The sequence below is a fragment of the Rhinatrema bivittatum genome, chromosome 1 (genome assembly GCF_901001135.1).
Source record: "Rhinatrema bivittatum chromosome 1, aRhiBiv1.1, whole genome shotgun sequence".
Classification (NCBI taxonomy): Eukaryota; Metazoa; Chordata; class Amphibia; order Gymnophiona; family Rhinatrematidae; genus Rhinatrema; species Rhinatrema bivittatum.
In genome coordinates this window covers 321780673-321795619 of record NC_042615.1, presented here as the reverse complement: position 1 = coordinate 321795619, position 14947 = coordinate 321780673, and the positions used below count along the sequence as shown (strand labels likewise).

The following is a 14947-nucleotide window of genomic DNA, read 5'->3' as shown; positions in this document are numbered from 1 at the left end:
GTTATGCAAAGGATATATGGGATGGCTGCATTATTCTTAATCCACCATGCTAAAGTGAGTGTAGTTCCAGTTTAACTTGCTGCATTTATTGAATATTAAAGGGATGCACTGCCGATAGCAAAATGTGAACATGAGACTACTGATAATGTTTTATTACTCTGATGTAGCAGCCAAAATAAACAAAGTGAAGCACCAGGAATGACCTATCCTGCTTAAGTGTTTCCCCAGGAGTTACTGCTGAATCTATGTTGCTTCAGTTTGCATATTGTTAATGCCGTGCCATATTTCTAAACAAAAGTCAAACCAGGTCCAGAAAACTAATATTTTAATTAAAAAGGTTAAAAATCTGTATCCCAAATTTTTTCAATATATAAAAAAGGGATTAAAAGACTGAGAAGAGCATGGACAGATGCATGGAGAGAGAGACAAGGAAAAAGCAGAAATGTTAAACAAATATTTCTGTTTAGACTTCAAGGAAGAAGGGTTTGAAGAAGGACTGCTCATGGTTGGAAAAGGTGACTATGGCGGTGGAGTAGTAAGCCATGCCATTCGCAGAAAGAAATGTTTGTGTGAAACAAGAAAAACTGAGAGTAGATAAAGTCATGGAACATAATGAGAAATATTCTGTGATATTAGGTATCAGGATGTCACCAAAATGTCCCTTAGCAGAAACATCAGTGATGGCTTTCTTAGAGATACTGAATTATGAGGTCAGAATAGGAGTAAGTATTATTCCCTGACACTGCTCAGTAGAAAGTGTCTTGCAAGCAGCAGTCCACTTTGGCTCATGTTCTTCTTGACCATTTCTTTTCCTGGGAGTGTACTGAGGCTCAAGAAAAGAGCACTCAGGCACCCAGGATTTAGGTAGGCTTTTGGGCTGTCAAAACTTCCTGAGACTAAGAAGACCTAAAGGTAAAATAAGGTGAACAGCTGTGTTAGTCCAATATCACAGTGCTTCACTGACCTTAACTGTCAGAAAACTGGAAGAAAAAGACAAGAGGTGAAAAGTGGTGAAAGGGGAATTAGTCCCATACTCCTTGTATTTCACTGAAGATTTGCCTTTAGTGTTTGAGTGTTGAAGTCAGAATAAGGACTGCCAGACTCGGAGATCTACTTCAGAGCTGCTACTTCTGTTATCTGTTCAGGAGATTATTCCAGTTCAGGTATTGGTCTACAGAGATCTGCACACCACAAAGCAGGTATCAATAAGAGGATACCCCAGGGAAGGTCTCTCAAATAATTTCTCTGCTAGGGAGTGGTTGGTGAAGAAACCCCTAGTGTCTGCAGATTTACTCTGATCGTAATTTTCAGGACTTTGTTCTGCATTTTCATTTCTGCATGGATTTCATGAGACAAGTGCATTCTGACAAATAGTTCATTTGCATCAAATTCCTCAGTAAAATTATTTATTTTTTTAACACCACCAGACTGTGTTGCAGTGTGCTATTTTTACTGAAAGGTATTGGAAAAGGGTTCTACAAGCTTAATGACCTTGAGAAACATTTACTTTTCTTTCTGTAAGGAAAGAAACTTTGGTGCAATGTATCACAACATGGTCCCTGAACTCGCCAGTAAGCAACCATGTCAGACTAGTTGGTGGAACAGAAGTTACATAAGGGAGCTCAGAAAGGTTCCAGAAATAATGCTGAAGGACCTGTTCAATAAGTCTATAGAGTTAGTTGTGGTTCCTGAGAATCAGAAAAATGTGGATGTTTTCCTTCATAAAAGTGGTAATAGAGAGGAGGCTGAAAATTAGAGGTCTGACTTTGGTGATAGAAAAATCAACAGAGAATCAACATGGTCAAGACCCCATGATTGCCATCTAGCGAGATGACAATCATGGGCGTCTTGGGACAATTTGGATATTGCAGATATGGTATGAAACATCTGAGCATTGTTTGTAATGTAATTCCCCTTTAAAACCCAGACTGAACAGTATGCAATAGGGTACCGATTACAGATTCCAATCTATGAGTAAAAAGCTTTGCAAATATTTTATAATAAGCATTTGAAAAGGATATGGGTTTATAGCTAGATTTCAACAAGGGGTCTCTTCTGGGTTTAGGTAGAACAATAATTCTTACCTCCATGAAGACCTTATCCTTCAACCCATAGGTAAGGATATTAGTGTAATAAGCACGCAAATGTGGGACTAGAATATCCTCCCTTCTTTGTACCTTTCTCCTTCAGGTACTGTTGCTATATTATTTCCTTCTGTCTTTCTTTCCCTCCCTTTGCTCGTTTCTTCTTACTTCTCAGCTTCTCCCCTCCCCCCACCCTGGTTTTATACCGAAATTAGTAGCTACATCATATCGGTTTACAGCAGAACTGAAGTTTGAAATTACATTAAACAGGTACCAGGGATGGGATTACATAGGAAAAGAGAAATAGCAAGGAACTGGCAAACAAGAGCAACAGGCTGCTTGAAGTAACAAGAAAAACATTGTAACATAACTTTATACAAGGTTTCAGGTTAAGTGCTGGCTCAGCAAGTGTTAAGAGTGCAGAGGATCTATTCAGGGTAAGCCTGTTTGAAGAGCCAAGTCTTTAAGTTAGTTCTGAATTTAATGGTACAAGGCTCAAGCCGGAGGTTCGTGGGTAGAGAGTTACAGTGGGTAGGCCCAGCGATGGAAAGGGCTCTGTCCCTCATGGAGGTAAGGTGTGCCTTCCTGAGGGAAGGCACGTGGAGGGTTCCTTTATTGGCAGCTCTGGTGGGGCGGCTAGAGAGTGTGAAGCAGAATGGCTCCTCAAGCCAGTTGGAATTATGTGTGTAGATGTATTTGTGAATAGTGGTAAGAGTTTTATAGAGGATGCATGAGGGGATCGGGAGCCAGTGAAGGTTCTTAAGGATGGGAGTGATATGGTCAAATTTACGGGCATTAGAGATGGTCCTTGCTACCGCATTCTGAAGCATTTGAAGTAGTTTTATGGTGGAATAGGCGAGACCTAGGAAGAGGGAGTTACAGTAGTCCATTTTAGATGCGAGTGTGGCCTGGATGACGGTGCAGAAATCATTAGTATGGAGTAAAGGTTTTAATTTTTTCATCACGTTGAGCTTAAAGAAACCATCCTTGAGGATTATGTTGATGTATTTTTTTAGGTTCAGTTGCTGGACAATCAGAACCCCGAGGTTTTGAACAGAATGCTGAGCAGAAATGACACTATACGCCGGGTCGTTTGCAAGGGAGGATTTGGGAGGTTGATGTTGTGATATGAGGAGCAGTTCCATTTTGGAGGTGTTTAAGGCAAGGTGGAGATTTGTGAGAAGGGTGTTAATGGCAGCAAGGCAATTTCCCCAGAGTTTTAAGGAATCAGATAATGAGTCATGAATAGGTATGATGATTTGGATATCGTCAGCATAAAGGTAGAATTTGAGGCCAAGGTCAGATAGGAGCTGGCAGAGGGGTGTAAGGTAGATATTGAATAGGGTGGATGAGAGTTAAGAACCTTGAGGGACTCCTTGGGTGAGGGCGTAGTGAGTGGATTCAGCATTGCCTATTTTGACTGAGAATTGTCTATTAGATAGGCAGGATTTGAAACACTGGACGGCTGAACCTGAGAGGCCTATGTCAGATAGGCAGGAGAGAATGTGATTGTGGTTTATTGTATCAAACACAGAGGAAATATCAAGGAGGGCAAGGATGTAGCAGTGGCCTTGGTCCATATCTCTGATGAGGTGGTCAGTGAGAGTGAGTAAGAGGGTTTCTGTATTAAGATGCTTGCGAAAACCGAATTGTGAGGGGTGAAGTATGTTGTTATCTTCAAGGTAGTCTGTTAGTTGGGAGTTGACTAACTTTTCCATGATTTTAGAGATAAATGGGAGGTTTGAGATGGGACGGAAATTGGCTGGGTCATTAGGATCTAAAGATGTTTTTTTGAACAAGGGTTTGACCACAGCATGCTTAAGTGTGTCTGGGACTATGCCAGAGGAGAGGGAGCATTTGATAATGTCAGATAATGGTTTGGCTATGGTATTAGGGATCACAAGGAGGGCTTTAGTGGGGATGGTGTGTGTAGGGTGGGATGCAGGTTTGATCTTTTTGAGGATTGATCCAATTTCCTTGGAGGAGGTGAGGTCAAGGGAGTCAAGGATGGCAGAGGTTGGGCAAGCAAGGGCCTGAGGGGATAGTATTGGGAGTTGGGGGGGGGGGGGAATCTGACGAGGATGTTTGCTATTTTTTTGTGGAAGTAGAGTGCTAGTTCTTTACATTTGCTACTAGCTTCATTGTCAGGGATGGGGGAGGGGAGGACTTGATGAGATCAACAACGTAGGAAAAAAGGGCTTTGGGGTTGTATATATATTCATGTATTTTAGAGGCATAAAAGTCGCATTAATAAAACTCTACAGGAAAGCTGTCAGGTCCTGGAAATTTTTGAAGTAGAAGGGAGAGGACAGCTTTCAAAATTTCCTCCATTGAAACTGGAGAATCAAGTTGTAGCCTGTCTTCATCAGAGATCTTAGGGTGAGATAGATGTTCCATAAAATAAGTAATCTGAGGGAGCGAAGATGATAACTCAGTTATATACAGAGAGGAGTAAAAAGAGTTGAACTGATCCAGTATTTCAGAATCTTTACAAACTATAGTGGTTCTGTCTGTTCTTTAAAAGATTTGCAAGTAAATACACTTGTTTTCTGAGTAATATCTGGCTTTATCCAAAAATATGTCACTCATAATCTTGTTGTATGCATACTTTAACAACATTGCTTCTTTAGAAATACCTCATATAACCCATCAGACACCCTCTGACTATAGTACTCTTCTTAAGTCTGATGGGTTATATGAGATATTTCTAAAGAAGCAATGTTGTCCTCAAGTCATCTTAGCTCTAGCTGATGTTTCTTGTCTTTGAAGGTAGAGTAAGAGATAATGTGGCTCCTGATTGACAGTTTAAATGCAGACTGAGTAGATTGAAAGGAGACATTTTCCGTGATACTATTATGAAAGTAATCTTGAATTTTTGGTACTATATAATGAGTCCAATCTCTGGAGGCTAGAGTAGCAGACTTGGAGTAGCTGAGGCAGACAGAGGTACATTGATGAGATCAACAGGGACATAGTAGCCAAGTCTCAAATCTAGTCTTGCAGCCCCAGTGCTGTCTTGGATCAGAAAGGTCTCCCAGTAGGAGACTATCACCCTGGTGTAGCTGGAAGTGAACCTGTAGCAAGGACCTGCTCTTCAAGTGATGTATTGTCCTCTCGCACTGAGGACAAGTCTCCCAGGGCTACTGCTCAGAAGGGAAGGATTAGGCCGGCCATCATAGTTGGTGATTCAATTATTCAAAATGTAGATAGCAGGGTGGCTGGTGGATGTGAGGACAGCCTGGTAACTTGCCTGTCTGGTGCGAAGGTGGCAGACCTCACGCGTCATCTAGATAGGATTATAGACAGTGCTGGGAAGGAGCCAGCTGTTGTGGTACATGTGGGCACCAACAACATAGGAAAATGTGGGAGAAAGATTCTGGAAGCCAAATTTAGGTTTTTAGGTAGAAAGCTTAAATCCAGAGCCTCCAGGGTGGCATTCTCTGAAATGCTTCCTGTTCCACGTGCAGGTCCCCAGAGGTAGGCAGAGCTCCAGAGTTTCAATGCATGGATGAGATGATGGTGCAGGGAAGAGGGAACCAAGCTGCTGGCACTAACTTTTAAAAAGGAAATAGAGTAGCTTTTAAACTAGAACAAGGGGGTAAGCCAATAGCCACTCAGCAGTGCATGATTTGGAGGAATATATACTTGAAGGATACTAATGAAACAGGAGAGTTAGGGCATCCCAAAAAAGAGGTTCCAATAAAAGCAAATGTAGTCCATGTGCATATATGTAAAAAATCACCTGAGCTAAAGATATTCAAATTATCCCTAACAACTGAAAAGCAGGTTGTTAATACAAACAAAAAACACACTTTGAAATATCTGTATGCCAATGCTAGACGTCTAAGAAGTAAGATGGGAGAGTTAGAGTGTACAGCAGAAAATGATGAGATTGACATAATTGGCATCACAGAGACCTGGTGGAAGGATGATAACTAATGGGACAGTGCTATATCAGGGTACGAATTATATCGCAATGATAGGGAGGATCAACTTGGTGGGGGTGTGGCACTTTATGTCCGGGAGGGTATAGAGTCCAACATGATAAAGATCATACAAGAATCTAAATGTTCAGTAGAATCTATATGGGTAGAAATCCCATGTGTGTTGGGTAAGAGTATAGTGATAGGAGTATACTACTGTTCACATGGACAAAATGGTCAGACAGATGATGAAATGCTAAGAGAAAAATCAGGGAAGCTAACCAATTTGGCAGTGCAATAATAATGGGAGATTTCAATTACCACAACTTAATAATAGGGAGTCAAAAACAGTTACCCAAAATAATCAACTGTAGTATTCAAGGGAACCAAAAAATCTTTTTAATACAAAAAGCCAAATGAAGGTGTCAGCAAGCCTGATGTTGTGTAACTCAACAGAAAACAACCGGTCTTTTAATCATTCACCTTCAAAAAATTGTTGATATTTTTATTTCAATCTTCTTCTTTATACTTTTTTAATTTTTATAAAAATTAAATGTCCCCGATCCTCAGAACATGTGACAGATAGACTCTTTAATATTATTTCAAAGAACAGCCCAACATGGCCAGTGTTTCACAAAATGCTTTATCACGGGCATGCGAACAACATTATCCAGAGAGTCTTAACCTAAGAAAGGTAATATGACATTTTTATAATGATGTAAAAATCATAGAAGATAGAAAATACTTATTTCAATGTCAGAGGCTGGCATCTCGAATGTCCCTTAACAGGAACAGAGGAACTGAAGCCAACGCTTACATCTCATTAAATATCCAAATCTCACCTGACGTCACTAGAATGCAAAAACATCAATGATGCTACATCCTTCATTGTGCAATGGAGAATATGCTTTCCATTCCTCTGATGTACTTGGATACTACAGATTTCAATTACCCCAATACTGACTGGGTAAATGTAACATCAGGACTTGCTAGAGACATAAAGTTCCTGGATGTAATAAATGACTGCTTCATGGAGCAATTGGTTCAGGAACCAATGAGAGAGGGAGCTATTTTAGATTTAATTCTTAGTGGAATGCAGGATTTGGTGAGAGTGATAATGGTGGTGGGGCCACTTGGCAATAGTGATCATAACATGATCAAATTTAAACTAAAAACTGGAAGGGGGATAATAAGTAACTCTACAGCTCTAACACTAAATTTTCAAAAGAGAAACTTTGATAAAATGAGGAAAATACTTAGAAAAAAGCTGAAAGGTGCAGCTACAAAGGTTAAAAATATTCAACAGGCATGGACATTATCTAAAAATACAATTCTAGATGCACAGTCCAGATATATTCCATGCATTAAGAAAGGTGGAAGGAACAATTACCGGCATGGTTAAAAGGAGAGGTGACAGAGGCTATTTTAGCCAAAAAAAATCATCCTACAAAAATTGGAAGAAGGATCCAGCTGAATAAAATAGGATAAAGCATAAGCATTATTAAGTTAAGTGTAAAACATTGATAAGACAGGCGAAGAGAGAATTTGAAATGAAGTTGGCCGTAGAGGCAAAAACTCATAATAAAAACTTTTTAAAAATATATCCGAAGCAAGAAACCTGTGAAGGAGTCGGTTGGACCGTTAGATGACTGATGGATTAAAGGGGCTCTTAGGAAAGATAAGGCCATTGCAGAAAGACTAAATGAATTATTTGGTTCCGTTTACTAATGAGGATGTTGGGAGATACCAGTTCTGGAGTTGGTTTTCAAGGGGTGATGAGTCAAATGAACTGAATCAAATCACTGTGAACCTGGAAGATGTAGTAGTCCAGATTGACAAATTAAGAGTAGCAAATCACCTGGACCAGATGGTATGCATCCCAGGGTACTGAAGGAACTGAAAAATGAAATGTCTGATCTATTAGTTAAAATTTGTAACGTATCATTAAAATCATCCATTGTACATGAAGACTGGAGGGTGGCCAATGTAACTCCAATATTTATAAAGAGCTCTAAGGGCGATCCGGGAATCTATAGATCAGTGAACCTGACTTCAGTGCCGGGAAAAATAGTGGAAACTATTCTAAAGATTAAAATCATAGAGCATATAGAAAGACATGGTTTAATGGAACACAGTCAAAATGGATTTACTCAAGGGAAGTCTTGTCTAACAAATCTGCTTCATTTTTTTGAAAGGGTTAATAAACGTGGATAAAGGTGAGCCAGTAGATGTAGTGTATTTGGATTTTCAGAAGGCATTTGACAAAGTCCCTCATGAGAGGCTTCTAAGAAAACTAAAAAGTCATGGGATAGGAGGTGATGTCCTTTCGTGGATTACAAACTGGTTAAAAGACAGGAAACAGAGAGTAGGATTAAATGGTCAATTTTCTCAGTGGAAAAGGGTATACAGTGGAGTGCTTCAGGGATCTGTACTTGGACTGGTTATCAAATTTGCGGATGATACAAAATTATTCGAGTAGTTAAATCAACAGCGGATTGTGATACATTTTAGGAGGACCTTGCGAGACTGGAAGATTGGACATTTAAATGGCAGATGAAATTTAATGTAGACAAGTGCAAGGTGTTGCATATAGGGAAAAATAACCCTTGGCTGTAGTTACACGATGTTAGGTTCCATATTAGGAGCTTCCACCCCGGAAAAAGATTAGGCATCATAGTGGATAATTCTTTGAAATCGTCGGCTCAGTGTGCTGCAGCAGTCAAAAAAAGCAAAGAGAATGTTAGGAAATATTAGGAAGTGAATGGTTAATAAAATGGAAAATGTCATAATGCCTCTGTATCACTCCATGGTGAGACCGCACCTTAAATACTGTGTACAGTTCTGGTCGCCGCATCTCAAAAAAGATATAGTTGTGATGGAGAAGATACAGATAAGGGCAACCAAAATGATAAAAGGGATGGAACAACTCTCCTATAAGGAAAGGCTGAAGAGATTAGGGCTGTTCAGCTTGGAGAAGAGATGGCTGAGGGGGGATATGATAGAGGTATTTAAAATCATGAAAGGTCTTGAACGAGTAGATGTGAATCGGTTATTTACACTTTCGGATAATCGAAGGACTAGGGGGGCACTCCATGAAGTTAGCAAGTAGCACATTTAAGACTAATCAGAGAAAATTATTTTTCACTTAATGCACAATTAAGATATGGAACTTGTTGCCAGAGGATGAGGTTAGTACAGTTAGTATAGCTGGGTGTTGCGTCCGTCGCTGCTCGACGCCCTCACTCCACCCTCCTTACCACTGTGGCGACTCCCTCTGGGCTTGATGGACGGGTTACTGCCGCGGCATCTTCTTGCCATCTTCTTCCGGCGTCCCCGGAGTGGCACAATGCTGTGGATCCACCATAAAAAAGAAACGGAACTATCATCAGGAGGTGAGGGAAATGGGTGACTGCGATGTGTGACCACGCCCCTCCTCCGACGTCACTGTAAGCTCCGGCGGCGGTTGAAAAGTGCCTCACCATCAGGCGCCGTGCGTTGCGCGCCAAAGGGGCGCGCCAAAGGGGCTCTCCCCTTTGTGCACCCCTTTGTGCAACTCTTTGTGCTTCATTTAATATTTTTTCTTTTATGTTTTCTGTTAAGTAACCTTTTTTTCAAGTTCCTACCTTATGCCTTTGTTAACAATTTTATTATAAATGTTCTCTGTATTTGACTATGGAAATATTTTTTCCAGCTTTTTCTGTTTTATGTAAACCGGTATGATTTGCATTTTAATGTAAGAATGTCGGTATATAAAAAGTATAAATAAATAAATAAATAAATATTCCTGATGACATAGGGTGCGCACGCGAGCTTCGAATGATGTACCAGCAGGGGCGCGAACCTCGGGGGCATCCCCCCTGAACTGACGTCATCTACTTCCAATATAAAAGTTCTCAGAAATTGCTAATGGATCGAGTTAGCAAAGGGTTTCATTACCTACGCTACTCTGCCTCCTCGGACTTACCAGGGGTACTCGCTCTTCGGGGACCTCGCTCTCTTTTCTCTATTTCAGATTGCCGATAGAAACAGGTACTCGCTCCTCGAGGGCCCGTGTTCCTAAACACTCTGAAGATTCTCTACTGCCTGGAAGCTATCACAGATACAGACAATTTTAAGTTACCATCGCTCTCTCAGAGCTTTCCCTGGAACCAGGTACTCGCTCCTCGAGGGCCTCACCCTTTCCAGCTACTGAGCTTTCTAAAGACCTGTCATCCAGTTCTGGCTATGAACACAGTATGCCTGTCTTCTCACTATCTATAGTTTCTCTACAGCTCAGCTACCCTGGGATGTGGTTCCAGTACCTGAGGGACTTCAGTCCTGCCGGGCATAGAAACTCACTACTGCCACCTCTGGTGGTTCTACTAACTGTCTAATAAAATAATTCTGTGTCTGTCTCCATACTCAAGCCTAGCCGGTGGTCTCTCTCAGGATATCCTCCTGGGGGCGCTGTCATCTGCCATTGGCCCAAGGATTCACCTATCTACAATCCTCTACAGCTGAGTGTCCTCTCCAAGCACTCCGCTGGTACAGATGGCTACTCCTTCCTACCAGGAGTCTTCAGCAACAGATTCATACAGCTTGCTAAACTCCATCTCCTTCTGGTGCTAGTCCATAACAGATTGCTAATCCTAGCTACACAGAGCTTTCTTTATCAGATTGCTAACTCCTATCTGATGTCTCCGCCCATCCGGCATCAGATCTACAACAGAGTGCTAGCTCCTCCCTCCAGAGGAGCTCGCACCTATCAGATTGCTAACTCCTCACGGAGGTTCATAACAGATTGTTAACTCCTCCCTTCTGGGGGAGTATATTCATCACAGAGTGCTAGCTCCTCCTTCCAGAGGAGCTTGCACACAACAGATTGCTAACTCCCTAGAAGATCCACAACAGATTGCTAACTCCCTAGCAGATCCACAACACTGGGTTCAAAAAAGTTTTGCATAAATTCTTGGAGAAGTCCATTAACTGCTATTAATCAAGTTGTCTTAGGGAATGGCCTCTGCTATTACTGGCATCAATAGCATGGGATCTTCTTGGTGTTTGGGTACTTGTTAGGTTCTTGTGGCCTGGTTTGGCCTCTGTTGGAAACAGGATGCTGGACTTGATGGACCCTTGGTCTGACTCAGCATAGCAAGTTCTTATGATCAGCCAGAAGACTTGTATTAAATTGCCATTCTTTGTTAGTTGGAAGCACCAAGGCCAGGTCAGAGTCAAATAAATTGCAGCATGATGAGAAATCAGAATTGGATGAATGTCTGCTCATGTCAAAGGAGGAAGAAGACTCAAAGAAAGAAGAAAGTAGTCAATATGGGAGTAAGTTTGGTGAGGATATGAAAAAAAGTGAATTCTTGAACAGTAGGATGTAAGAGCTACCAGGGATTAGTCAAACCAGCATGTTGTTGAAACTGAAAAACAGCTTGAAGTGACTTCAATGAGGAGGCTCAGCAAGTAGATTGACTGTCCAAAATGAGATCAAACGGTTGGTTGAACTCTCCACCCAGGATGATATCAGTAGTTGGATGTTCATGAAGAATGGAAGAAAAGTTGTGAAAGAAAATTGGGTCATCTTCATTAGGAGTATAAATATTAAACACAAGTAAAGAGTAGTGGAAGATTGTGAAAGAGCCCAAACCCTTCTTTCTAGTTGATTTGATGAGGATACAGTTATTTGCATATCCAAGGATTTATGAAAGAGTATAGCAAAACCTCTTTTTCTTTTTAAATGCTGGAGAGAATATCCCATTGCCAACTCACATTTACTTTAATTTTGGGGACTAAGATATGTTTGTTGCAGGGAACAGATATCTGGGTATATAGTTTTAAGGTAACTAAACACCTTCTTATGACGTATGGCATGACTGAGGCTGTTGACATTCATGAAGACATGCCTCAAATTAATTATTACAGGAGAATTGTTACAATGCTTGTAGGACTATTGAAAAAAAAAAAGAAATAACATTACAAAATAAATTCTGCATAATTAGTTCCATTGCTTGAATAACCAAAAAGGAAGGGGAGAACTAAACAAAAACAGCCACAAAAATGTTCTCCCTAATCTTAAAAGACTCATTATATGGGAAAAATAAACCAATTGGGGTTGGTGACAGCCAGATTGTTGCAGCTCTTAATAATTCTTAATAGGCCAAACAAGCAGTAGACTAAATATATGATACTCCATCTCTAGATTGAACTGTAATGCTAATGCAACACCTATTATTAGTATATTACCTTAATCCTATGATTTAACTGTAGCATGTCCCCCATTTCAGTGATTTATCCTTGACTAGAGGTGCTACAGGTCCAGGTTCAAGTCCATAATGAGGGGGGAAGATTTATCTTCCGGTGCCTCTGGCACTGTTGATCACAATTTCCGTGACCACTTCACACTCTAGATCAAATATTTCTATGAGGTGCCAAATAGTAAAAAATAAGAGCAGGGGAAACCAAAATCAATACAACAGGGAGAAACCAGGAATTACAAAAGATCTATCAAATTCCTAATAAGTCCACACTAGGGTACACTCAAAACAATGAACTCGTAGTTGCTGTACAAATAAAATATGGTTATTTACTGTAACTGAAAGAAGAAGATCCAGGTCAAGATTATGAAAATAAGAATCAGTTCCAATGATCAATAAAAAGCAAATGTTTTCTCTGTACCCCCTTCATCTGTTTACTTCCCTTCCTGTTCTTTCACCTTCATCCTGAATGAAAATATCCTTACCAGTGAGAGAAAGTTAACTAGAGTTCCAGTTCTGGCATGAACTGGGCTGAAAAGAAGAAAAGTATCCCCAAGCAAAAATGCTAAACTGGGTTCCAAAAAGTCAACAACTGTAATCCGAACTTTCAGAAATACACATCTATTGAGTTATTGACTCAAAAAGCTACATCCATCTCTTTACCCATATGTTAACTGGTTGAATGGACATAAAGATCTCTGATCCAGTCCTCTGGGATTCCAGGGATATGCCCTTCCCTCAGGCACTGGTCAATCAAAATCCAAAAAATGTCTTCTCACAAATCTCTTCCTCAAAACCTCTTCACCAAATGCCTGAATTGCCTTTTATGAGCCGCGCGTATCTGCTAAAAACCTGGATCGGCGCGCGCAAGGCTATGGATTTTGTATAGCCGGCGCGCGCCGAGCCGCGCAGCCTACCCCCGTTCCCTCCGAGGCCTCTCCGAAATCGGAGCAGCCTCGGAGGGAACTTTCCTTTGCCCTCCCCTCACCTTCCCCTCCCTTCCCCTACCTAACCCACCCGCCCGGCCCTGTCTAAACCCCCCCCTTACCTTTGTCGGGGGATTTACGCCTCCCGGAGGGAGGCGTAAATCCCCGTGCGCCAGCGGGCCTCCTGCGTGCCGGGCCGCGACCTGGGGGCGGGTACGGAGGGCGCGGCCACGCCCCCGGACCGCCCCGGGCCGTAGCCACGCCCCCGTACCCGCCCACAAAACGCTGCCGACACGCCCCCGAAACACCGCGACGACCGGGCCCACCCCCGACACGCCCCCCTCGGAGAACCCCGGGACTTATGCGAGTCCCGGGGCTCTGCGCTCGCCGGGAGGCCTATGTAAAATAGGCTTCCCGGCGCGCAGGGCCCTGCTCGCGTAAATCTGCCCGGTTTTGGGCGGATTTACGCGAGCAGGGCTCTGAAAATCCGCCCCCTAAGGTATAGTCCTGATGATGCACAAGCAAAAATCCCTTGGATAAAATCATAGGCCTGATTTTCCAATGCATTTACATGCTTAAAAATGGGTTTTACAAGTGTATTTGTTAGGGTCTTGCACATAGTAGGTGGATTTTAAGATTTAGGCGCGGGCGTAGATTTTGCATGCAACCTGGTACGCATAAATCTATGCCCGATTTTATAACATGCTCGCGCAGCCACGCGCATGTTATAGAATCTGGAGTCGGCGCGCACAAGGGGGTGCACACTTGTGCACCTTGCGTGTGCCGAGCCGCGCAGCCTTCCTCAGTTCCCTCTCTTCTCCTACCTAACCCGCCCCCCAGCCCTACCTAACCCCCCCCCCTTACCTTTAACTTAGAAGTTGTGCCTGCCTCCGGGCAGGCGTAGGTTGGGCGTGCCGGCCAATGGCCGGCTTGCGATCCCAGGCACAGTGGCAAATGGCCGCTGTGCCTGGAGGCTCCGGCCTCGCCCCACCCCCAACTGCCCCACCCACGCCCCGCCCCCTTTTTCAAGCCCCGGGACATACGCGCATCCTGGGGCTTGCGTGCATCGCCGGGCCTATGCAAAATAGGCTCGGCGCGCGCAGGAGGGGTTTTAAAGGGTTACATGCGTAACCCTTTGAAAATCCGCCCCACTGTATTTATGTGCTGGATAACCTACTCACTAGCAGTTCAGTTAGGAAAAGTTCAAAGTCATCTCTCCTAGTGTGTTTTGATTTAAAAAATTGCCATGAATTGTGTATGTAGTTGCTATGTTCCAAAAAAAGCCATGGTCTTTGATTCTGCCTAATCATTTTGGAGGCAATTTTGAAAGAGTTATTTGGAGGTTGCATGTATAAAATTAGCATATACCCATGCAAGCATCATGTACAAGCATGTATGATATTTAATAACCTTTGACAGTATGTACAAAGTTGCAGTTACAGGGAAATAAAGGGACAGGTTAGGGGTGTTTCAGCATGGAGATCGGAAGTCTCTACACCAGTTGCTAATTTGGTATATGTGTCCATACACGTTTACACCTGCTAATTGACTAAAACAATTGAAATCTGATTTGTCTTTTTTCTCAGGTTTTTGAGTTGGAAATCTAGGTAAAATGGTGTGGGTTGGGGGAGGGGTCAGGATGAAGTGCTAAAGGGTCTAGGTGATCTGGTTGAACTGGTGGAGGTATTGGCAAAATTGGTCATTCCATCTACATGAGTAAAGCAGAGCTGGTTGGGAGGAGTGTAAAGCTCGACTATGCTAATAGGGACAAATCA

General features: G+C 42.3%; 1 protein-coding gene across 1 annotated transcript in view; it reads left to right on the top strand.

Annotated features, from left to right (window-relative positions):
- GRID2 (glutamate ionotropic receptor delta type subunit 2) overlaps nucleotides 1-14947 on the top strand; it is a 2300191-nt gene that overhangs the window by 1572414 nt on the left and 712830 nt on the right. The gene's annotated exons all lie outside the window — the stretch shown is intronic.